The following is a 25,323-nucleotide window of genomic DNA, read 5'->3' as shown; positions in this document are numbered from 1 at the left end:
AGAATATTTATATCACCCTAGAAAGTTCCTAATGGCCCCTTTCTCAGTCAGCCTCCATGCTCAGAAGTTACTAATGCCGTCTCTCCAACTATAGGTCAGTTTTGCGTATACTAGATGTTCATACACAATGTATCCTCTTGTGTCTTGCTTCTTTCCTTCAGCTTCATGTTTTCGAGACTTCGTTCATGTGGCAGCATATCAGTATTTAACTCCTTTTGACTGTTGAGTAGCACTGCATGAATATACTAAAATTGGTCTACCCATTCTATTTATTGGTAGAAACTTCGGTTGTTTCTAGTTTTTGACTTTTGTAAATAAAGCTGCTGTGAAATTCCAGTTGAGTCTTTTCAGACATGCTATTTCATTTTTCTTGGGTAAATTCTTAGGAATATAATTTCTGAGTCATAGGGCAAGTTATGGTTAACTTCATAAGAAACTGCCAAGCTATATTCCCAGTAGCTGTACCACTTAACATTCCCTCTCGCAACGTATACGAGTTTCAGATGCTCTAGCTCCTCGCCAGCATCTAGTGTTCAGAGTCTTTTTCACTTTAGCCGCTTGAGTGGATATGAAGTGGTAACCAATCCCAACTATGTTTGCCTTGTGACTAAGAAGGTCAAGCAGTTTTTTAGATACTTATTGACCATGTTTCCTTGTAAAGTATCTGAGCCATCAAATCTTTTCCCAATTGTTTTATTATTGAGTGGGAGGAATTTTTTTGTGTATCTGTATTTGAGGACTTTATTTTATGATACTTTTTCATTAGACTAAGTATTTAATATATAGTACACATTTTGATGTGTACTATACAAAATTTGACTATAGTCTATGGCTTGTCTAATAATTTTCTTACTGGTGTCTTTTTATCAGCAGAAGTTTTTCATTTTAATGAAATACAATTTGCCATTTTTAAAAATTATTATTTCTGGGGTGCCTGGGTGGCTCCGTCGGTTGAGCATCAGACTCTCAACTGCGGCTCAGGCTATAATTCCAGGGTCATGAGATCATCAGGCTCCACTCCACACTGAGCATGGAGTCTGCTTAGGATTCTCTTTCTCTCTCCCTCTGCCCCTCTCCCCACTCGTGCACTCTCTCTCTCTCAAAAGAAAAACAAAACAAAATTTACAATTGCTGTTTATCCTGTTTACAAAATCTTTGCCTACCGTTATTCTTCAGTATTATCTTCTAGAAGCTTTGTAGTTTTAGATTTTACACTGAAGTCTAAGATTCATGTTGGATTAATTTTGTGAGTGTTATGAAATAGGGCAAAAGTGTTAAGTTATCCACCTGGGATCCAGTTGTTCCAGAAGTTGCTATTTTAACAAATTTTTTTATGGGTTGCTTTGGCACCTTTATTGAAAATCTATTGACTTATAAATGTAGGTCTATTTCTGGCATCTGTGTTCTGTTCCATTCATTAAATCAGGAACAGTTCAAAGCAACAGTTGACTCCATAGTCTGCAATGACCACTTCCCCGAGACCCCTCAAATCCCCAAGATACTGCACGAGCCAAGCCAAGGCATTCTCTTCCACTGGTGTCACATCGCAGTTCATTCCTCTTACAACAACTGCACCACAACAGCAAGCCAAGGGCAATCAGTACCCCACTTCCTATCTGTGGTGGAGTCCTCACTGTCAGCTAGCCAGTGGATGCTCCAGCTACAAAATCCCATTTTAAAGTCTACTTCCGAGGACCATTCCTGGCACCAAGTGGATATTGAAACAGAGATTTGCAAGCAGGAGGTTTATTGGAAAGTGCTCTTAGGGATAATAGCTGTGGGAAAGAAAGAGAATCAGGAATGAACAGAATGAGAAGTTGAAAACGCTATTCTCCGTATTTAGGAGTCTCTGGTTTTCCTCTCTTGTTGCTGGAGGGGAGGCAGGTGGGGGGATGGGCTACAACGGGTGATGGACATTGAGGAGGGCACTTGTTGGGATGAGCACTGGGTGTTGTATGTAAGTGATGAATCACTGGGTTCTACTCCTGAAACCAATACTACACTGTATGTTAACTAACTTGAATTTAAATAAATACATTAAAGAATAAAAACAAAAGACCCATTTGATAAGGGACTACTACTCAAAGAACTCTAACACTCAACAGTAAGAAAACAAACTACTTGGTTTTTTAAAAAACTGGCAAAAGATCTTAACAGACCTTCCCAAAGAAGATATGTAGATGGCCAAAAAAAAAAAAAAGGCTTATGAAACCATCCTGCACAGTCATCACATAAATGCAAATTAAAGCAAGATACCACAACACACCTATTGGAATGGCCAAAATCCAAAACACTGACACCACCAAATGCTGGCAACAGTGTGGGGCAACGGGAACTCTAATTTGTTGCTGGTGGGAGTGAAAAATGGTGCAGCCACTTTGGAAGACAGATTGACAGCTTCTTCTGAAACTATCCTGCATACAATCCAGCAATTACACCCTTTGGTATTTACCCAAATTAATTAAAAACTTACGTCCACACAAAAATTTGCATGCAGATGTTTATAGCAGCTTTATTCATAATAGTTCCAAATTGGAAGCAACCACGATAGTCCTCAGTAGGTGAATGGATAAACCAACTGTGGGGCATCCAAACAATGGAATACTGTTCAGCATTAAAAAGAAATGAGCTATGGAGCCATGGAAAGACACGAAGGAAACTTAAATGCATATTACTAAGTGAAAGAAGCCAATCTGAAAAAGGCTACATATTATATTGTTCCAGCTATATGGTATTCATGGAAAGACAAAACTATGGAAACAGTAAAAAGATCAGTGGCTGCCAGGGCTTGAGGCGAGGGAGGATAAATAGGCAGAACACAGAGGATATTCTAAACTACTTTGTATGATACTGCAATGGTAGATGCATGTCATTATACATTTGTCTAAACCCATAGAATATATAACACCAAGCATGATCCCTAATGTAAACTGTGGACTTCGGGCAACAAGGATGTGTTAGTGTAGGTTCAACAAATGTACCACTCTAGTGCAGGTTGTTGATAGCGGGGAAGGTTGTGCATATGTTAGGTCAGGGTTTATAAGGGAACTCTTTGTACTTGCCATTCAGTTTTGCTGTGAATCTAAAACTGTTCTAAAAAATAAAGTTTAATAATAAAAAGGAAAAAAAAAAAAAAAAAAGAACTGCTACCGTGGGGTGCCTGGGTAGCTCAGTCAGTTAAGCATCTGACTTTGGCTCAGGTCATGATCTCAGTGTTCATGAGTTGGAGCCCCGCAACAGGCTGTCTGCTGTCAGCACAGAACCCACTTCCAATCCTCTGTCCCTCTCTCTCTCTTTCCCTCCCCCACTCTCTCTCTCTCTCTCTCAAAAATAAACATTTTTTTAAAAAGAGGAAGAAATACAATTGTTACAGGTCCTAACCACCTCAGCTCTACAGTTGGCTAGGAAGAAAAGAATCCCCTTCAGAAGTGTATCAAATTGAGACAAGGGAGGGCTAAGCTTTGAACCCCTATATCAGCAATTATTTGATATGGACTGCCCCTAGGAAGGGCACATAACCTTGAGTAAAGCATCCTCCTTCCACTGAGGTAACAAGCCTATTCAAATAAAAGCACTGGTTTCCATTAGCTACTGAGTTACAGAAAACATATTTAAGATTGATTACTAATGTATCAACATAAGTGTGGATGTCTGCCATGGTCCTTCTGGCTCACAAACAGGATAAACAAAAAGAGGAAAGATGGGGTTAATTCACTATATGAATATGTTACCCATAAAAGCATGTTCTGAGAAGAGACTTGAGTTCAGGCAGTTCTGGGGGGATGTGATCCAAGAAAGTACAAGTGAGGGAGGAGGGCAGTGAGACAGAAAAGGGAGAAAACCCAGTAAATGGTATGCCAGGGTTACCATTTGTGGAAACTGGGGCTCAATTCTGCTGGAATCTAATAAAATATTACTCAAAATGTCTTATAGAGGGACAGGAAAACTAGAGAACTAATCAACCATTTTTCATGGCTTAAAGACTGCCCCATAGGCACTTCTTGGCTACCCTGCTAAACAAGCTTCCATGGCACTAGAGAAAGCTCTTAGGCTGAGAAGTAAAGATATACAAGTGTCTGAGATAGAAAAGCTTTCAGTGTGTATGCAACTCAGACATGGGCCTTAGGAATGTCAGCTGGGCGTCAAGAGTACCTGCTTCAGCCACCGTTACGTTCTTAATATGCTCTGGAGGTAGCAGACACAGGCAGAAGTACTAAGGTATTCTTTAGAAAGAAGAGCCCTACTACCCATCAATGGGCTCCTGTTGCCCCTTATCCAAGCAAGGACTTAGGCAGTTGGGAGAGAGGTATAACTAATGCTGATGAGTTCAGGTCTCTCATAGTGTTTCCTTGTACTCTTCCTCTATTGGAAGGTATTACTCAGTTATATCAAGGTGATATAAGCATACTAACATATATTTGTTGATGTAATTACTTGGGGGAGAGCATAGTTCATACATAAATACATACATACGTAAATAATGTATAATAATGGATGGTATTTATACAGTGTGACAATGTTCTAAACATAATGTATGTATCATCTCAATGAATCTTCAAACATGAAAGAATTAAGTATGGTATAAATATTACCCCACATTATAGATCAGAAATTTGAGACACAGAGAAATTGTATTAGTCAGCTATTACTATGATAATGCTGCATGACAACCCAAGAATGTCACTGACTTGCAAAAACAAATATTTAGTTTTCTTACTAATAAGTTTATGGGTTAACGAGGATGGCTTTGTGGCCTAAACTGAGAATAGCGGGAGAGGCCCCAGACTACAAGCTGCAGTTTGGTTTTAAATCTGCTTGAGACTTCTCTCTTCTGGGACCAACAGCTACTCAGAGCATGCTCTTCCCGTGTCTGATGGCAGGAGAACAAGAGACCAAACCAAATCAGCAAGTACGTTTATGATACTCTATATCGGTAACGTTTGATCAAAGCTTCTTCTTGATAACATAGCTGAACAAAGTAAATGATACAGCCAAAACTGTCATCATTTGTGTGGAAAACCATAGACCCCATAGAAGAAGTGGAAGAAAGTGAAGTCCTACAGAGCATCAATGCAGTCTACCACATTACCAAATAGCTTGCTCTGGTCACTAATAAATTGTAGAACTAGAACCAAAACCCAGTGTTTTTTTGACTCCTGCTCTGAATCTTTACAATATTCTGACTCTTCAGGAAGAACCAAAGGGAGTTAGTGGAAATTTGGGGAAACTGAAAAGCTAACCTTTTAGAAATATATTTTCAAAATTCATGTATATTTGAAGAGTGACTGGTGGGCAAATAGGAGAATGGGAAGAATAGAATTCTAGTCTTAGTATTGGGGACGGAATGGTTTGTCAAAGAAACTATAAATTGCTAGGAAATTAAAGACAAATGATCAAAAATGTCCAATAAAAATGAGTCTAGAGCGAGTTTCAAATCTTGATATCACTACCATTTAATCTGTTGCAGTCTGGTTTCTGGACTATTCCAAGCCTCAACTTCCTCCACTGAATAATGAGGGACAGTACTTAGTGCATTTGAACATTATGCTTAAAATAAACCCTTCAAGCTGATTTGAGAAAAACTTATGAAAGAGGCCTACTCCCAATCTGGCTCCATAGTATGTAGGTAGCCAGAAATGTGAAATTGGGGTGAGCATGATGTAATCCAAATCAATAATAATTTAAAACTCAGTTTGGATACCCATGATACATATAAAGATTTCATACAACTCAATAGCAAAAAACCAAAACATGAAAACCAAAACCAAAAAAATTAATCCAATTTAAAAATTAGAAAAGGGCCTGAATAGACATTTTTCCAAAGAAGATATTCAAATGGCCAACAGGTATATGAAAAGCTGCACATCACTAATCAATAGAAAAATGCAAATCAAAACTACAATGAGATTATCACCTCAGGGCTGTTAGAATCTCTAGCATCAAAAAGACAAGAGATAAGGGTCCCTGGGTGACCCAGTCAGTTGAGCTCAGGTCATGCTCTCACCATGAGCCCACTTCAGCTCAGGTCATGCTCTCACAGTTTGTGGATTCGAGCCCATGTCAGGCTCTCTGCTGTCAGCGCAGAGCCTGTTTCGGACCCTCTGTCTCCCTCTCTCTCTGCCCCTCCCCAACTTGTTCTCTCTCTCTCTCTCTCTCTCTCTTTCAAAAATAAACATTTAAAAAATGACAAGAGATAAATACTGGTAAAAATGTGTGGAAAATGGAACCCTTGTACACTGTTGGTAGAAGTATAAATTGGTACAACCATCCTAGAAAACAGTATGGAAGTTCCTCAAAAAATTAAAAATAGAACTACTGTATGATCCAACAATTCCATTGCTGAGTATATATTTGAAAGAAACAAAGTTACTCTGTCAAAGAGATATCTGTACCCTCATGTTCACTGAAGCACTATTTACAATAGCCAAGACATAGAAACAACCTAAGTGTTCAATAATCCCATTTACATGGAATACTGTTTAGCCATGAAAAAAAGGATATCCTGACATTTGCAACAACATGGATGTATCTTGAGGGCATTATGCTAAGTAAAATAAGTCAGACGGAAAAAGACAAATACTGTATGATCTCACTTATATGTGGAATCAAAAACAAACAAACAAACTCATAGAAAAAAAAAAAGATCAGATTTGTGATTTCAAGAAGCAGGAGGTGAGAGGTGGGGGAATTGACTGAAGGTGGTTAAAAAGTACAAACTTCTAGTTATAAGATAAGTAAGGATTGGGGATGTGATATACAACATGATGACTATAGTTAACAATTGTTGTATGGTATATTTGAAAGTGGCCAAGAAAGTAAAATGCAAATGTTCTGATCACAAGGGGAAAAAATTCACAACTGTATGAGGTGATGGATGTTAACTAAACTTACTGTGGCCATTATTGCATAATATAGATGTCTTTTTTCATTATGCTGCACACCTTAAACTTATACAGTGTTGCTTGTCAATTATAGCTCAATAAAACCAGAAAAAAAATCAGTTTTGAGCGATACACTGAATAAAATAAAGCCTCCACAAGCTTGTTGACCATAATGAATTTTCTTTAATTCTATCCTAATTTGTAAGAATTTGTTAGACTTTTGTACAAATGCTCAAATTTCTTCTTGATGTTGGGTGTTTAACTTGACAGAAAGTTAGCTGAGTCAAAAATTTCCAACACACTCTTTCAGGGAAGTCTATAGTTTACACAAAGTATTATTTGGCTTTTGTGAGCTATTCTACCAAAGGGCAATGAAATACCATTCCAAGAATATCTCAAATATCAAAGAAGGGAAAGGCCCAGTTGACTTTTCTCCTCTCAAGCTGATTAAGAAAAGAACTATTTAGATTGTTCCACATACTCTGCAGGATCCAGTTGAAGGGAGAAATATTCCTCCCATTGCTATATAAGGCCTAATATCTCACAGGCAGTATGCTAGACTGTGGGGTCCTTGAGGCCTTGGAACATGTATTCTTGTCATGTATATTTCTTATAGCACCTCGTCATGCTTTGCATTTAGAAAGTTTCAAATAAAGTTTTGTTGAGTGAGTGAATGAACAATTAATAAATGAATCTCAATACTTGTTTTTCTCTTTGTATCTACATCAGTCCCCCTGTGAAAACACAGACTGGATGTAGCCTACCAGGAGATTTGGAGCAAGAAGATACGGCTCATGCTTCTTAAGCGTAGGAATCAGATATGCATAAGGTCAAGGAGGAAAAAAATAAAGGTTGGATACCCATGGAACACAATCAGTCAACTGCATATGCAACAGTAGCCATTCCCACAAGCAAAGCCAAGGTAGACCGAAAGATGGAGACCCAGGCAATTCAAGACGACCCAAGATAAACTATCCAGCAGATCCACCAGCACATCTAATACTGCGTTCCACAATTTAAAGGGAACGTGGATGATTTTTATGTTAAAAATATGTGACATAAAACTTAGGTTATTTGAAGAAGGGATAAAATAACTTCGGCTAGTTAACATTGTTTGAGGATGTGAGCAGGGGAGGGGCACAGAGAGGGAGAGAGGGAGAGAGAGAAGCCCGAGCAGGCTCCATGCTGTCAGCCCATGACCTGAGCCGAAATCAAGAGTTGGCCGCTCAACGGACTGAATCACACAGGTGCCCTGAGATCGGTCCGCTTTTGACTTCTCAAGCCAAACCAGAACTCAGCATTTATTCTTTACTTACCTCAGAGCAAAACAAAGTTTTTAAGAGCAAAGCATCCTAAAATGTGCTATTATTATGACAAGCTGCCATTTATTTCCTATCTGTGAATGTTAGGCTCTCTCTCTCATATACATACTTACATATTTATCTCCATTGTGTAGATGAGGAAACTCACAGATCAATACCTTGCCAATGGTTACACAAGTAGCAAGTAACAGAGCAGAGTTCAGTCCAAGGTCTAGCTGACTCCAAAGTCCATGTTCTCTGTAGTTGCCCACATGATCAGCAGGTCAAAACACACCTCGATCCATCAGAAGCTTTTCTATATCCTTACCTGGAAAAAAACCTGGCTTGTGTTAGGTTATCTGACATCTCTCACTGTGTTTTACCCTAACTCACTCAGATGGGTATGAGTTGTCTTTCACTTTGCTTCCATTTCCTTCCTCTCTCCTTCCTCAGCAGCTCTTTGAACTCCAGTCACTTACTCAAAGTATTTATACCTCTCTTAAATATTCAAACTTTCTTGCTATTAGCAGCCACCTTCTGCTCAGCCTCTTCAGTTCCACCCCCTCCAGCATGTATCTACAGCCAGCCTGCATTAGGCCTGGCATCAAAACACTCACTGCTGCCTCCCACAGTGTTGACCTGCCATTTCATCGGCCAGGATTAGAGTCAAACACAGAGCCAAGCCCATGGCGCTTTCCCTGTGAAAAAGTACCATGACTTGGGCATTTAAAATGTCCACTGTTTCTACTTTTGTGTTGTCTCTAGGCGAGAGGGTGCTTCCTGAAATAACCCCATAACTTAAATAACCAGCTCCAACTACAATTTGGCTTTTCCACCACTTGGCAGGTCTACTACCACCTGTCACTGAAATTCTGGTTCGTATTCTGAAGCGGGTATTCCGAACCTTCTTCTCTAACAACGAACAGCTAAACTAACAACTCTCTCTTCCCAGCCCCCGGATTTTCCCACTTCTCCCTTCCTCAACATTGCCTACTGATTCAAGTTGATTTGTACTTGTGTTTAATACCTCAGAGGAGAGACTCCTCCCCACCCCTTTTCATCTCCACATATACCTGTTCTACATCAACTATTCTCTTCAAAAGGGCTGGGCTTTGGAACAAATGGAACTGAGTTCAAATCTCAGCTTTACAATTTTATTTGTAACTATACACCCTCAGGCAAATCTCTTAGATTTTCCCGGGTCTGGTCTCCACAACTTTAAAATGGAAAGAACAAAGCCTATTGTGGAGAGTTTACGAGATTCCAACACAAGGTGGGCACATTTTGGGAGTTTTGCCTGGTCCTTTTTCCATCTTCAGTAATAAAACCACACTCTCCTTTTGGCTTGAATGAAGCTGATTGTCTCCATGGGATGCGATAAAAGGCCCTGTCCTGGCCAATTAGAGAAGCAACACCTTTAAGCACAGGAGTTGGCTCATGGACATAACCCAAGTGGGGCAATCAGAGTCTACCTAGTGACTCATCTGATGATGACTGCGACAGAAACTTCTTATAATTTGTGGGATTGCTAACTACAAGGAACATGCAAATCTAGAGCTGTTAGTGGCTATTTTTGCAAAAAAAAAAAAAAAAAAAAAAGGAGAGCCAGCCTAAGAATGGATTTAAAACAGAGGAAAGCAGAGCTGAGATTTAAATAGGGAGAATTCTTGCACTGCTTAAGCATCCAATTCCTGGACTTCCTAGTATTATGAGAATACATGGTCTGCTTTTCTTCTGTTAGTTTGAATTGGGTTTCTGTCAAATGCAACCAAAACCTCTGATTAAGAAACATCTGCAGTATCCAGCACGGTGCTTTACACACACAGTATTATATGTGCATGATATGCTGCTTTAATTCCTCTGCTGCTTTCTTTGAAGAACATCTCCCTCTTTACCCATAATGCCCTCAAGAATATTATTCCCACACTTATCACTTTCCTCTCCAACATCTTGAGTTTCTCTACATATTTTGTTACTGCTTTCAGTGTGCCCGATAGCAAAGATTCATTATTTACATTTTTAAACACTTGTTGGTTTACAAAGCCCTTTCATATGCAATTAATCCTATGGGATCAGTCACCATAACTAGACTCTTCTTTTTTCAAATATCCCTCCCCCTCTTCTTTCCTATAGCTCTTACCTAGGTTCATCTCACCTGGATAATTGCACTTATTAAAATATATTCCATCTATGAATCCTGTCACTAAATTAAGCTTCCTAAAATGCCACTCTTGGCATGCCTCTTTTCTAGTGAAGAGTCAAAAATATCCCAGATAGCTTTTTAAAAAAAACCCCATCTTTTTTCCCAATTAATCCAATATTGTACCTCAATTGGCACCACTTCACTTATCCAAACTTATCATAGAACCAGATGGTTCTACCACTTACCAAGATCTATCTCTTATCAACTATGTGACTTTGGTCAACTTATGTCCCTGCTCTGAGACTCTGATGCCCCTACTGCAACCATGTCAATTTCTTTACCATCCCTTACTCATCCTACACTCATTTCCTCCTGCTATATTTTTTATTTGTTATTTATTTATTTATTTTTTATTTTTTATTTTTTTTTGAAAAAGAGACACTGAGCACAAGCTGGGGGAGGGACAGAGAGAGCGAGACACAGAATCCAGGCAGACTCCAGGCTCTGAGCTGTCAGCACAGAAGCCGATATAGGGCTCAAACTCCCGGCCCATGAAATCATGACCTGAGCCAAAGTCAGATACTTAACTGACTGAGCCACCCAGGTGCCCCTTCCTGCTATATTTTTTAAAAAGCATTTTTAAGGCCTAATTTACATAATATAAAATTCACCTACTTTAGGTTTGTGATTCACTGATTTCTAGTAAGTTTACCAAGTCATACAGCCATCACCATAACCTAGTATTAGGCTACTTCTGTCACCCCAAGAAGATACATTGTGCTCATTTATAGTTAATCCCATTCTCATCTGCAGCCCCATCTTCTGTCTCTATAGATTTGCCTTCTCCAGACATTTGATATAAGTGAAGTTATAAACTACTTGGAATTTTGTGTTTGGCTTCTTTCACTTAACATAGTATACCAGGCTCGTTCCTGCCTTCATCCTTTGTAGGTTCTGTATCACACCTTTCCCCTTCCTCTCTACCCACCCACATCCTTCATTGTTGCTGCTGCTGCTGCTGCTGCTGCTGCTGCTGCTTTGAGGTACAATTAGAGAAACAGCACTTTTATAACATTATCTTAGACTCACCTCAATTCACAATTTCTATTGTATTCTGAATCTCCAAGGGGCCTCTAGGCTTCAGTTGTTCCTTAGTTGCTTCACACAGTTATCTTATTTTTCTTGCCGAGAAAAAAGAAAACTCTTTATGGAAAGTGTTAGACACACTTGGGAAATAAATAAATGTTCCTTGAAAAAAGTAATGAATTCGGTATGACTACCTAGACTTTTCTTTACCAAGAACACTTTCCAAGCACCATACTCAGGTAAGGCTCACTTTAAGAGATAATTTTTTTGGGGGGGCGGGGGGGGCACCTGGGTGTCTCAGCCAGTTAAGCATCAGACCTCGGCTCAGGCTCAGGTCTTGGGATCGTGGGTTCGAGCCCCGCGTCAGGCTCTGTGCTGACAGCTCAGAGCCTGGAGCTTGCTGTAGATTCTGTCTCTTTCTCTCTCTCTCTCTCTCTCTCTCTCCCCTTCCCCCACTCACATTCTGTGTCTCTCTCAAAAATAAATAAACATTAAAAAAATTTATAGAGAGATAATTAAAAAAAAATTTTTAATGTCTATTTTGGAGAGAGAGAGACAGAGCATGAGCGGGGGAGGGGCAGAGAGAGAGGGAGACACAGAATCCGAAGCAGGCTCCAGGCTCTCAGCTGTCAGCACAGAGCCCGACACGGGGCTCTGAACCCAGGGTGCTCAGATCATGACCTGAGCCGAAGTCAGACACTCAACCAACTGAGCCAACCAGGCGCCCTAAGAGATAATTTGATTCAACTACAGAAGGGAAAGATCTAGTTGCATGACCTGCTAATGTCTATGCTGCTTATGCCAAAATCGCTTGCTAATGGACTGGACACAGACCACGGCTGTTCGAAACCTTATTCTTCTATCATCAATTTCCCCCATAAACTCTCAAATCTGGGGAACTGTCAATTCCTTGATCCAATGCTTGCTGATCAGTCTCTGCTGGCACCTTAGTACATAGCTACTATCTTGCATATGGTGGGTGCTGAACAAACATGTGTATAATGAATGAATACGTGAATGCATACATAAGTGACGTATTCAATTAAGCACGCAGGACCTGGCCTCAGCAATCTCAGGAGACCTAAATAGTCAGAAGCTAGTAGTAGCTTCGGTTAAGAATTCCACTTTGGACATTGCAAATGCTAAATAAAGATCCATACTTACTGCATGTCAGTTTGTCAGAAACATAAATAAAAATAAAAGAATTTAGCTATGGAGACATCATAGGAAGCAGTACAGACCCCAAATAAAAAGCAAGTGAAAAGCAAAAAATCATGATCTCCCTACTTTTCCAGGCTAACTCACTTATGCTTTAGGGGGTTGTTATAGGTCACTTCCTCTGGTTAACATTCCTTTCTATCCCACGTTTGGTCACCTTTCTACTTTTCTCTTATCATATTTAACCTTTCAACAAATACTTGTTGTGTACCTACTGCTTGCAGGCAATGCCCTAAGGGCTTGTGATACAGTAGTGAGCAAAAGCAGAAAAAAGCACCACCCTGCATTCATGGAGCTTCCATTCTGGTGGATCATAGGTCATCATGTTTTCCTGCTTCATTGTCTGTGTGCTGGCTCCCCAAAGGCCAGAAATCAATCCTGTTATATCCACAACATCAACTCAATGCCTGCAACACAGTGGAACATTAATGCCTATTCGTTGAACAGTGTGAACACATGAGCTTTCATTTATTGAACATACCAATATCTCATTTAATCCTCACACTTGCCTTAAGAGGAACATATATACCCACCCTTGTATCAGTAACATCTTGCTGTCCTGGTTCAGAGAGGTCAGTTAATGTGGCCAAGGCCACGAGTAATTAAGCAAAAGATCCAGAATTCAAATGCAATTGTTTAACCCCAAAGCTATGTTCTGCTTTTCAAAACAAAAGGATAATATAAGAATAGTCAATAGGATGAGAATTCAGCTTACCTGGATTTGCACGGACCCGATGAAAACACACCTGACTTCCATCCGGCATTTGGAAGTTAATTCCAGAAGCAGCCACCTATACTGAGACAGGATAAGATGCCAATTATGAAGTCAGTGACAAGAGAACAGAACTGTTATGTATCCTTGAAAACTAATCAGCACCTCAAAAAAGTCATTTACCATTATATCCACGTAAGCCAGTGTATTTTCCTAAAATGTTTTGGTTACCCCAGTCCTAAGAATAAAAGCGATGGGAATTTAAAAATAAATAAATAAATAACAGCCATGTCGTTTGTCCCCAAACCTAAAAATGTTGAAGTTATCCTACGTGAAAAATGTATTGTTGTTATTTACAGTGCTATATTGTTTTCTAATTATTACATGTGTCTAAATCTCATTCCCCCAAGCCTGCAGAAAATGCAAGGTCCCCGTGGACATAAATTTCTCTTATCCTCTACAGCATCTAACACGATGCTGGGTATAGACTTAGCTCAGGGTCTAAAAAATGGAGATAAATTTAGAAAATCTGGTCCAGGGATGACTGTCTTTTCTGTCAAATTTTGCCTCCCAAGATTGTATCCCGTTACTCCATATCATTGAGGACAACACGAGTCTTTTGTTATATCTTCACATCATTTGAAAAGGCCACATCAGTTATTCGTCTCCTCACATGTTAGAGAGAAAAGCAGGTTTTATTTTAAAATTAGCCTTGCTCCATTTCACGAATTCGCTAGAAAAGGTGCCTAAATTCACATAAATGGTGGGCTGAATCTGTGCCGATAGGAGAGAAAGAAGGCAAGTGTGTGTGCGCACTTGTGGGTGGCTGGGCATCTTCATAAACCCCTCAGCTCCTCGGGAGGAGCTCACAGTACGTGCCATGGAAACAGTGGTTACCATGGAAAGAATGTGCCATGGCGACGGGCTGAAGAAATGCCTACGTAAAACCAACTTACCATGTAACCTTATACCTTCCAGCATTTTAAAAAATATGACAGGATTAGAGCACAGTCCTCTGGGGAGTCTCAGCCCTCACAATGATCTTCCAAAACAATCTAGAAAGCGAGATGATAAACTGCAGGGCGTTGTGTACCTTGCTAAAGGGCCTGACAAGCAGTTGGGTGGAGAAATTGCCAACATCGTTTATCTACGGACTGCACTTCACACTATTAAATATTTCCTGTTAAAACCAACAAAGTATTACAAATGAAGAGAAAACATGGGTAAAATTAACTTAAAGGGAATGGTTTCCTGACTTACTGAGATCAGAATTGATGTGTTTCATCTAACTTATCTGTTAATAGGCTTTCTTGATGCCCTCGTGTTACCATAATCTCCAAAGCACTGGACAAACCAGTACATTTGTTTATCTTTATCACTCTTTGCTTACTAAAGAACTTGCTTTTATTAAAGAGATCAATCACCTGCACACAGTTTAATAGCCTGTGCAGTACATACAAGGTAAAAGGAAAAAAAGCAAAAAAGGGTAAGGGGTGAGAGCCCTGTTTTCACAAAGCCCTAAAAGCATTCGAGAGGCAATAAAATAAACTTTCGAGATATATCTCTATCTCTATATCTACACATATATATGAAATCTTAAAGGTAAAAAACTTGATTATCAAATTTAGTAATCTAAAACATTTCTAAATGGGAAAGTGAAGGCTTAAAAGTAATCAATGTGTCTATTCTGCACTCAATTTTGTCTGGTTACTTTAATATGCAGCCAAACGATGCTAAGTGGAGAGACGTGAGTACATTATGTGTCTCATACACGGCTCCTCTCCCTTGCTTCCACGGAAGAGCCAGACATTTGTGCCTCGCAGCCAGCCACGAAACCAGGAGTCCACCCGGGTTCAATGAGGACGTGGCATCCAAGGGCCACCGTCTTAGACCTGAGACACAAGGCATTGCTGAAATGCCAGTGTGTAGCTCACTGTCCACATTGCAGAGTGAAGGGATACTGGGCGGCTTTGCTCCTGAAACCGCTCTCCTTCCGACACTGAAGAACAACCCTATCCACAATCTCTTAGTGCAAGCAACATAATATCATATTTTATCTAGTCTTCTGGGATTAAAAATATTGATTGAAATTTTCATTGGAAGCTTTTCTTAAAAGACACTTTCTTCCAAACCTCTCTTTCTACTCCATTGCAAGTCAGCTATTTTTCTTGCCAAAATGCAGGAAAGCAATTAGGCTCAAGGGTTTTATAAGCTGCACCAGTTCAGGGCAAATCTATTGAACTTTGCTGAGAAATTCTTGTTCATTCACTGTGAAAATTTTGATGGTTTTATCCTCTTTCTTGATAACCACTTAGTTTTAGAAACCTGTGTAATGTGTGTAGTGCAGGATTTAAAGAGAGGCCATCCTAATTAAAGTGTTGTGATGTTAAACCGGAAGGTGCTAAACATATTCCTTTGATAACTGCAATTTCAAGCTCCAGTATATGTAGGAAAGAACTGAAGCTGAAATACAAAGGAAATTTAGCAGAGGCAGTGATGGCTAAGAGAAAATATTAAGCTGATCTGCAAAGTGCCTCGCAGGTTTTGAGAATAAAGCAGGAGGAAGTGAAGAGCTGAGCCTTCGTCTTCCATCGGCTGTCCCTGTTGCTGGTGATTACAGCCATCTTTCACCGAGAACATATGGCCGTGTTTATAGCCATCAGGCAGCATTTCACAGAGCTACGACACCATGTGTCCACCAACTAGCCTTCCTGATTACAGTTAATTAGAGAGGAGGTGGGAAGCATTTTTTAAAATGATATTAAAGCACAAGGACGCCCAAAGTTCCCAGGCCTGTTTGCAAGACCAGGTGACAAGAGAGAGACTGATAGGAAAAGTGGAAGAAGCCAAGAGAAGCGGACATTTTGCACAACACTTTCCCTAAGAAATGAGCCAAATACAACAGCAGCAAAACAAAGGAAAGAAAGCGCATGAACACAGAGACAGGAGAGCCTCACAATGCACTGTGCAAGATGTTACTTGGGAAACCTGCTAAAGCAAGAAACTACCTGAAAGTCCCTAATGCACTTTTTCAGGGGACAAATTCCAAACCCAAACTACCATAACAGCATCTCTAAGAGTCACTCTGTAGTTAGCAAATCCAAGCTGCAGGGTGTTCAATATAAAATTACATAGGGCCCTATTATACGCTATTGAACCCATTTCATGGTTCAGCAATGCTGTTTGGTCTCCTTTTAACCTCAAAGTAAAATGCAAGGCAACCTATATCACCAGGTAAATACCTAGCATGATTTAAGAGCCTCAGCTTTTCAAAACTCCCCCGTTTGAACTTGCAACATTTCCTCCATAAGCCCCTGGAAAACAGACTTGGCTGTGGAGGTTTCCAGAGGGAGTGCACTGGGCTCACAAGCAAACGAAAGCCTTAGTTTAGTAATTCTCTTCCTCCTATGGTTTACAGACTTCCCCTCCAAAGGGGTGGCTGTGTGTGGGTGTGTGTGCGTGTGTGCGCGTGTGTGGGTGGGTGTGGGTAGGTACCATTCTATCTATTACAGACACTTCTTCCTTTAGGCTCGTTTAAAAGTCTGAGAACACGTCCATTGGTAATTGTGTCATTTTTTTTCCCCTCTATTTCTCTGCTTTGCTGGAACTGGACCATAATGACATTAGATAGGTCGCATGATGGCAATTTAATGGCCTGAACTCAATCCACAGGTACATTGCTGTGGTCGCCTTGGGATCTGTTCTCATTGCTGCAACGTGACAGAAAATACCAGCAGAGCCAGAATGGATGGCCGACTGCACTGGTGAAGACAGAGCATCAGTGAGTGCAGAAGACATTGGCTCTGAAACCCCAGGGGCAGCCCAGCAGCTGCACCCGCACTACCCCACCCCTGCTGTTAACATGGAACACTTCACTCGGCAACATTCATTTACCATGTTCTCTGCTCAGCGCTGAGGGCACAGGGGCAAACAGAACGAACACACACAGGCCTGGCCCTCAAGTGGCTTATTGTTTCTCAAGGGAAAACACATAGGCATTCACATGAGCAAATGCACTAAAACACCAGAGACACCACTGTCATAGACCCACATACATAGTATAATAGTAGCACATAATAACAGTGGAGCCGAACTGCCTTTAAACATCCAGTATGGTTGCAGCAGGAGGTCGGGGAAGCATTTATGGTCTGGAAATTTAAGAGCCCGATAGTAAATCCAAAGCACATGTAATACTTTCAAAGGCCCATGTGAGTAAAGGGATGGATTCTGAACTCCCTCAAAGAAAAAATATGAAGATTAGATTGAAGAAATTCCCTGAACATACTGAGGGAAAAATATATAAATTCAAAACGTTATAGGGGTTATACAGTTAACTAAATATGACATCAAGAGCCCTGGTGAATGCTTCCATGTTTTAGGGAAATTGACCGTCTAATTTTTTTCAGGAAACCACACGATGGTGATAATCTCTTTCACAGGTTTGTTACAATCAGAAGAGATTGTGTGTGTCTGTGTGTGAGTGTGTGTGTGTATACATATATATAACATATTTATATTTATATATATATATAAATTTATATATATACATATATATTTATATTAAATATAAAAATATAAATATAAATTTATATTAAAATATTTTGTAGAATCTAGGGCACCATTACAGTATTAGTAGATGCTATTGTGGCTCTATTGCTTTTAATCCTGTTTTCGTGGTAGTTAACTCTAAAACAGAGGTCAACAAATTATGGCCCATTGGCAAAATCTGGACCACACAGGGCCACAGCCATTTATGTATTGTCCAAGGCTTTTATGCTGTAATGGTAGGTTCTGTAGCTGGACAGGGAAAATATGGCTTGCAAAGCCAAAAATATTTACTATCTGGCCCTTTACGGAAAAGTTTGATGAGCCCTTTAAAAAAATCACGTGATATCAATCTACCTTTCCTTTTTTTTTTTTTTTTTTTTTTTGACATTTGTGTTTTTTTGGCAGAAAACCGATTCTTAGGAAAAGTTCTGTGATCAGATAAATGGAAGACACTACATATTGTATTCCCCTCGGGGAGATTAAAAATGTACTTTGGCATATGAAAAACTTTAAGAAGTCCCGTATAAAAGAAACCTATTTAGATTCATTTCCCAAACTGAATGGGTTATGTTTTTCTCTATGAACATATATTAACAAATCTAGTAAATGAGGTGGATTGGCCACCGAAGAGCAACTCAGAGCCCACTTCTGTGCCTTCTGCAGCACAGAGGCCGCAACATTAAATACTTACAGTTCAGCCTGCCTTGTGCCTATCCTTGGCAGTGTTCCACAGCTATGGTAAGATGGGGAACCACTGGAGACAGGCACCCTTCCAAAATCAACAAGGGAGGCCTCACCTTTATTCTTTCCTGGCTGCCTTTGCCCTCCCCCTCTCCTCTTGGCTAGAAGTTAGCAGCGGAAACAGCCACCATGTGCTTCTAGGACCAGTGAATGAAGGCAAAGCCTTACATTTTAGAGAACGGTGGAGCACAAAGATGGCAAAAGCCTAGGTCCTTGACTGCATCACTGAAATACTGCTCTAAGCCAGAGCTGCCTACTCCTGGACTTCGTACCACATCGAATAAATAAACACTTTCTGTTTATGGCAGTGTAGGGAAGTACTTCTCAGGCTTTAATATGTGTGCAAATCACCTGGGGATTTGTTTCAATGCAAATTCTGATTCAGTAGATGTGGTGTGGGGACCTTCCCCACCTCCCAGGTGATGCAGAGGCTTGTCTGCGAGTCACACGTTGAGTAGCAAGGTGATAGGGTTTTCTATTCTTTGCAGCAGAATACCGTCATAACTGATAGGTCCTCTGGAATTCATCTTGCAGGGAGAATACTTTGGGAAATTCTGAAGGAGGCTCATCATAAGCTCCCTATTTTCATGAGGCATTTAGAAGGGAGAGTCCACCTACCATACCATTCAAAGGATTTGGACTTCCTTCCTGCATCATTTCTCATACAATATATTTCTCAGTATGGACCATGAGGCCATGCAAATCTACAGTGAACCACTGTGTGAGGAGGTGATACTTTCCACACATGTCCTTGGTAATAATGAAGAGATAATAATGAAGAGATTATTCTTTGAACGTCATATAGAATTATAGAGTCCTTTAAGATTTATCCGATCCTTTATTTATAGGTATGGGATCTAATGGCAAGAGAGGCCAACTGATTCCCCAAGTCACACAGGAAGTGGAGTGGGGAGGGCAGGGCTGGGTGGGAGTGCACCTGCTCATCAAGGTCTCCGTGCATGGATCCGTCCAATATTATCTCCCACTTTGCACAGAGAACATTTTCAAAAGAAACCGTGGGCTCCTCTGTAAAAGTGTGCCCCTTATATCACATATACATGACATACCAAGAGGAAAAGATCAAGTTCACATTTCCAGACTCTTCCTGCTCCCTGTGTATTAAGTGACAGCAAAGCCAGCCGTTTCCCTTCTCATCATGATTAACCCAGAGCGTTGGCAAATCCCCAACCTATTTAGAGATACAGATCCGCGAGGGAGGCTTTCCTCATTCTTTCTCTAAAATGTAGCTCCACTTGACCTAATTGGGGTTTGGGGAGATTCCAACTCTCACTTTTTTTCATTTTTCCAAGTTAAACCATGGGTTTGACAATGGGGCGTGTGAAGTATTTCCTACCGTCTTTATTAATTAAAGGAAAAATTTTCATCTTAGAGTCTTGAGAGTTTTAAGAACAAATGAAAAGTGGAGGAAATTCAGGAAGGGCTAAAGTAGCTGAAATGTTCTATTTTTTCTTTTTAATAATTGGTGCTAAAGAAGGAATATGGGCTTTAGATTTTAAACGCTATCATTGAAAGCAAGAAGGTAGCTTCTAAGTGTTTTGACATGCAGAGGAAGGGATCAGGGACCAGCCGGCAATAACTTTGTCCTGCTCGTGTGTTTGATCCCACACCCATGCCTATGCTCTGCCTGCAGGCTTTTAACATAAAGTACTGCTCCTTCATTCTGTGGCTCTCCCTGCTCATTGGGTTCGTTAGGATCCTTTAATTAGTCACCAGCCAATTTTATTTTAAATTTGTATGATAATCTGGTTTCAAAGCTTAAGTAACTAAGGTCAGATTTAAAAGGTGATTTCCTCAAGGCCATAAAGCCAGACCATTGCATTCCCTAAAAATAGCCATCAAAACTTCTAAATCTTTGTCCTTGTCAATGATTTGAACACAATTTCTGTTCCAAGGACTCTAATGTGACACTAGAGTAAGCATTTACCTACCCAGGAAGAAGTTGCATAGTCCAGAAGGTCCACAGATCTGGATTTTAGACTCAGCTCAGACCCTCACTGGGAACCCAAGCAAGCCCTTTATGCTCGGAGGTTCTTAATTTTATTATCTGTAACCTAGGGATATAGGGCATATGATTATCTTACATGGTATTATGGGTTAAATTGCATCCTCCAAAAAAGACATGTTGATGTCCTAACACCCCTGTGCCTATGAACATGACCGAATTTGGAAATAGGATCTTGCAGATGTAACCAAATTAAGATTAGGTCATTAGAGTGCACCCTAATCTAATATGACTAGTGTCTACATAAGAAGAAGAAAATGCCATGAGAAGACAAACAAAGGGAGAACCATGTGACCAGAATAGCAGACAATGGAGTGATATAGCCACAAGCCAAGGAATGCCAAGAGTTATAGCCACCTCCAGGAGCTAGGAAGAGGCAAGGACGACTTCTATGGAGAGTCTCAGGAGGAACATGGCCTTGTTGACCCTTTGATTTGGAATTTCTAGCATCTAGAACAATAAGTTTCTGCTGTTTTAAGCCACCAAGTTTGTGGTACTTTTTTAGAGCAGCCTAAAGAAACTAATACACATGGTAAAAGTTACTTTGCAAATGTGATTAAGATTCTTGAGGTGGGAAGATTATCTTAGATTATCTGGGTGAACTCCATGTCATTACAAGTGTCCTAAGGGCCCTTATGAGGGGGATATTTTGAGATGTGAGATATGAGAGGAGAATCTGAGTCATAAAAGGAAGGAGATGTATGACAATGGAAGCAGAGGACCAGAGTCAAAAAGAGATTTGTCAGAGATTTTAAGATGATATGGTACCAGCTTGAAAGATAGAGGAAAAGACCATAAACCAAGGGATGCAGCAGGTCCCTCGAAGCTGAAAAAGACAAAGAAACAGACTGCCATCTAGAGCCTATGAAGGTTTGGGGGCACCTGGGTAGCTCATTTGGTTGAACGTCTGACTCTTGATTTCAGCTCAGGTCATGATCCCAGAGTCATGGGATCGAGCACTGTGTTAGGCTCCACGCTGAGCATGGAGCCTGCTTGAGATCCTTTCTCTCTGTCCCTCTGCCCTTCTCCTGCTCATGCGTGCACTCTCTCTCTCAAACAAACAAACAAAAACTTAAAAAAAAAAAAAAAACACTTATAAAAAGGTTGGGGGAGGAGTCTATAAAGATTTCATAGCCTGGCTAGAACCTTGGTGAAAATCATTTTGGACTGTCCTCCAGAAAAGTAAGATTATAAATTCTTGCTGTTTTAAGCCATTATGTGTATGGCAATTTGTTATAGCAGCAGTAGGAAACTAATACAAGATAAAAATTTTCCTGGTTAACCCCTAAACTTGTTTTACTAAAGACAAAGCTAAAAAAATGTTTAAAAACCAAACACTTATTTTAGTATTGTCATGGTTCTAATTAATTTTAAAGATATACTAGGTACTCAGAACCAAACTGTTAAATGAATGGATAAACAAGTGAATCGAAATAGTTTTAATTCTACAAAGACACACTGACCAAATTGTGTTTAACAGTAATTCTGAAAGGGCAAAGAGCTTATAATAACAGCTTCTCCAATACATAGCACAGTGGCTTTCCTAAATACGAGCCTTCTCTAAACGTTCCTTTACTTGATTAATCAAAAACAAAGAAGGTCCTGGGTGCATGGGTAGCTCAGTGGGTTAAGTGTCCCAGTCTTGATTTCCACTCAGGTCGTGATCTCACAGTTCATGGGACCGAGCCCCACATTGGGTTTATGTGGAGCCTACGGGATTCTCTCTCTCTCCCTTTCTCTCTGCCCCTCCCCCACTTTCTCTCTCTTTCTCTCTCTCTCTCAGAATAAATAAGTGAACGTTTAAAAATTTGTAGAAATTTAAAAAATTAAACACACACACACAAAGTTCCTAGGAAGACCACATAGCCACTGGGATTGAAAGAAGGCAAGAAAAGGGTCCTGAATAAGTTCTTCCCTAGAGTATGCCAATATCCCTACAATCCTCACCCACTGAGAATATCAGAGTTTACAGAATGTGACCAGTTTCCTTTCCAGTAACTTTACTTCTTCAGATCACTCCTGATGCCTACTTAGCAGCTAGACTCTTCCTTATAAATAGCCATGTTTTTGGCACATTAGGGCATTTCCCCTCTCAGGACTGGAGACAGATGTTCAAAGGATGATCCTAGCTGACAAAGCAACATCTGGCATTTAGCGTCTTGCTGTGACTGATTGTCTGATATATCACCCCAAAGTGAGGAGCAGCAGAGCCCTAGAATGTGAAATGGATCGTGTAGTGCCAAAGCTTCACTAAATGTGGAGACTTTGTATGTCAGAGCAGAGGGGAGAAAGAAAAAAAAAAAAACACACTGTAGTAAACCATGATCAGTTTCATGACTCCAGAAGCCAAACCTAAGTAAGCTTCAAAAAGTTTATGTGGGAGCCATTTGAGAGATACAAAAAAAATGTAAGTAAAAGGCTTGCATAAAAATATGTTACTATCTGGTTGTTATTCCTAAAGCCAGTAGCAATGGTCTGGCCACTTGGCTTTGGTCAAAACCATATATTTTGTGATTCAAGACACAAAAGGTCTTTTTCCACTGGAGTCACCCGCATGTGATGTTAGAAAGAGATGTAATCTTGGGCAAAGTACTTCATCTGCAACTTAGTGTCCAAATATGCAAAAGTGGGTTCATTTCTACCTTATTAGATGGTCATGAGAATTATTTGAAATAACTTATATAAAGTGCTATCATAGCATTTGGCACAGAATTATGTTCTTAAATGATGAACGTTTATTGATCAGTTACCATGTGGTGGATGGGCACTGTGCTAAGGGCTCTGGCTACGTTATGGAAGGTAACAGAGTGTGGTGGTTCCAAGCACAGACTGCCTGGGCTCCTATCCCAGCTCTACCATTGACTTTTTATACAACCTTGGGAAAGTAACTTAACTTCTGTGTGTGTCAGTGTCCCCATCTCTGAAAGCAGATAGTGTTATATCAACTTCACAGATTTGTGGTCAGAAATAAATAAGCAGACATGTTCGACGAACTTATTAACAGTGCCTGGCACATGATATGCATCTATAAGTGTTAGTTAATATTATTATTGCCCCTTTAATCTTTGCAACCCTTTGCTGTTGATACTGTCATTAGATTTATTTGGTCAACAAAGAAGCTGAGTTGAGACAGTCTAAGTGAGCTGTGGAACCAGGATTCAAGTAAGGTGGTCTTGCACTTGGTCCAAAACTGGAGGCAATTAAGTGATGCTGGAAGCCAGAGCCACCAAATCTTTTCTGACCTTTCCTCCACCCTTTCCAAAATGAACTGACTTTATGACTCTGGCGAACTTCTTAAGCACTCTGTGTCACATTCGTATAATGGGGAAAATATTGATGCCTCATCAGGTGATGAGGATTTAATAACATGACCCAACAAATTCCATATCACAGAGCCTGGCACATAGAAAGTCCTCAATATATGTTAGCTACCATAATAAATAACATTACCAAAAGCCCTGAAGGCTACCAGTCATTTTGTGCTGTACTACCTTTTGGGGAAAAAAAATGCAACCAAGTTTTAATTCTCAGTGCTTATCGAGGACATTTTCCTCACTGTGACATTGTCCTAGGACTTTTCTGTAACAGCAGTCTGATTAGCTCTGGAAAAACACCTGGCCTTGGGAAATAGTCTTTGTGTCTTGCAATGATGGACAACACCTGGAACTTTTCTAAGGCTTACCTTGGACTGGGTTTGATGATGAGCAAAGTACCAGCTTGGTCAATGCAGAAATAACTGCTGCTGCTGGCAAACAAGTGACTTTACTGGTCCTGGAGTATTCACTAGTGTAGACCTGGTGGATGGAAACTAAACAGTAGTAGGTGACATCATGGTACCAGGCAACTGGCTGGAAAAGGAAAATCGTTCAGGGTTAAGCACAGGGTGGGGACTATTGGTGATAAAGCAGCACAACCTCCATGGGGGCAAATTGTATTCTCTGAATCATTAGTATAACTCTTGTACTTTTCACACAGTGTCTAAAATGATGGTGGGATAATTGATTTTGCATTAGCGATTTCGAGCATAGTATGTGAGAAATATTACAAGCCTACTCCCTAGTTGCTTGCCAAAGCAACCTTTAGAAACTGATAAGAAAACCTTTTTTTTTTTTTTTTTTTAAGCACAACAAAGGCCCTTCGTATCCCAGATACTGCAGAACAGGACCAGCCCCTCCTCACAGGTTGGTGGTACCCTATTAACTCGGAGTTGTTGGCTGTGACCCGTCAAGTAAGTATTCATCGAATTTGTCAGGTTTGGGGGCAGAATACCCAAAACCTGGGTGGTGGGAGTGGATCTAAGTAAACCCAAAGTTGGCTAAAATAGAGTTCTGTTGTTTCTGTGTGGCAAATAGTTCCGCAAGCAAGTGTCCAGAGACACCTTTACAAATTGTGAGAAATGGACACCCAGAGAGCATCTGTCTAGAGTGATGTGAGCAGATGCAAGTCTATGTCACCATTACTGAAGTCCCTCTCCTCTCTCAGAGACACTTTAGAATTCGGGAGGCTTCAGGGGTGGAAGCCACCACTCTCTAGCTTGTCACGTTTGCCCCTAAGATCCCAAATTTCCAAGCCACTAGTAGTCCCTGCAGGACTGATGCTCTTATCTGCCCTACATGAATACTGTGGTAGGACTGGAAGCACCTTGTGTGGGGTCCAGCCTTCCTTGGAGC

The 25,323-nt window shown here is 40.3% G+C and overlaps 1 long non-coding RNA gene across 1 annotated transcript in view; it reads left to right on the top strand.

Annotated features, from left to right (window-relative positions):
• Window positions 1-24,877, top strand: part of LOC122241529 — a 531,327-nt gene extending 506,450 nt beyond the window's left edge. Inside the window, exon 3 of the long non-coding RNA XR_006221720.1 lies at window positions 24,776-24,877. This is a non-coding gene — a long non-coding RNA (uncharacterized LOC122241529). The remainder of the gene's footprint in view (window positions 1-24,775) is intronic.
• The last annotated feature ends 446 nt before the right edge of the window (window positions 24,878-25,323 follow it).

The sequence above is a fragment of the Panthera tigris genome, chromosome C1 (genome assembly GCF_018350195.1).
Source record: "Panthera tigris isolate Pti1 chromosome C1, P.tigris_Pti1_mat1.1, whole genome shotgun sequence".
Classification (NCBI taxonomy): domain Eukaryota; kingdom Metazoa; phylum Chordata; class Mammalia; order Carnivora; family Felidae; genus Panthera; species Panthera tigris.
The sequence above is the reverse complement of the archived record's forward strand: the minus strand, read 5'-3'. Positions and strand labels throughout refer to the sequence as shown.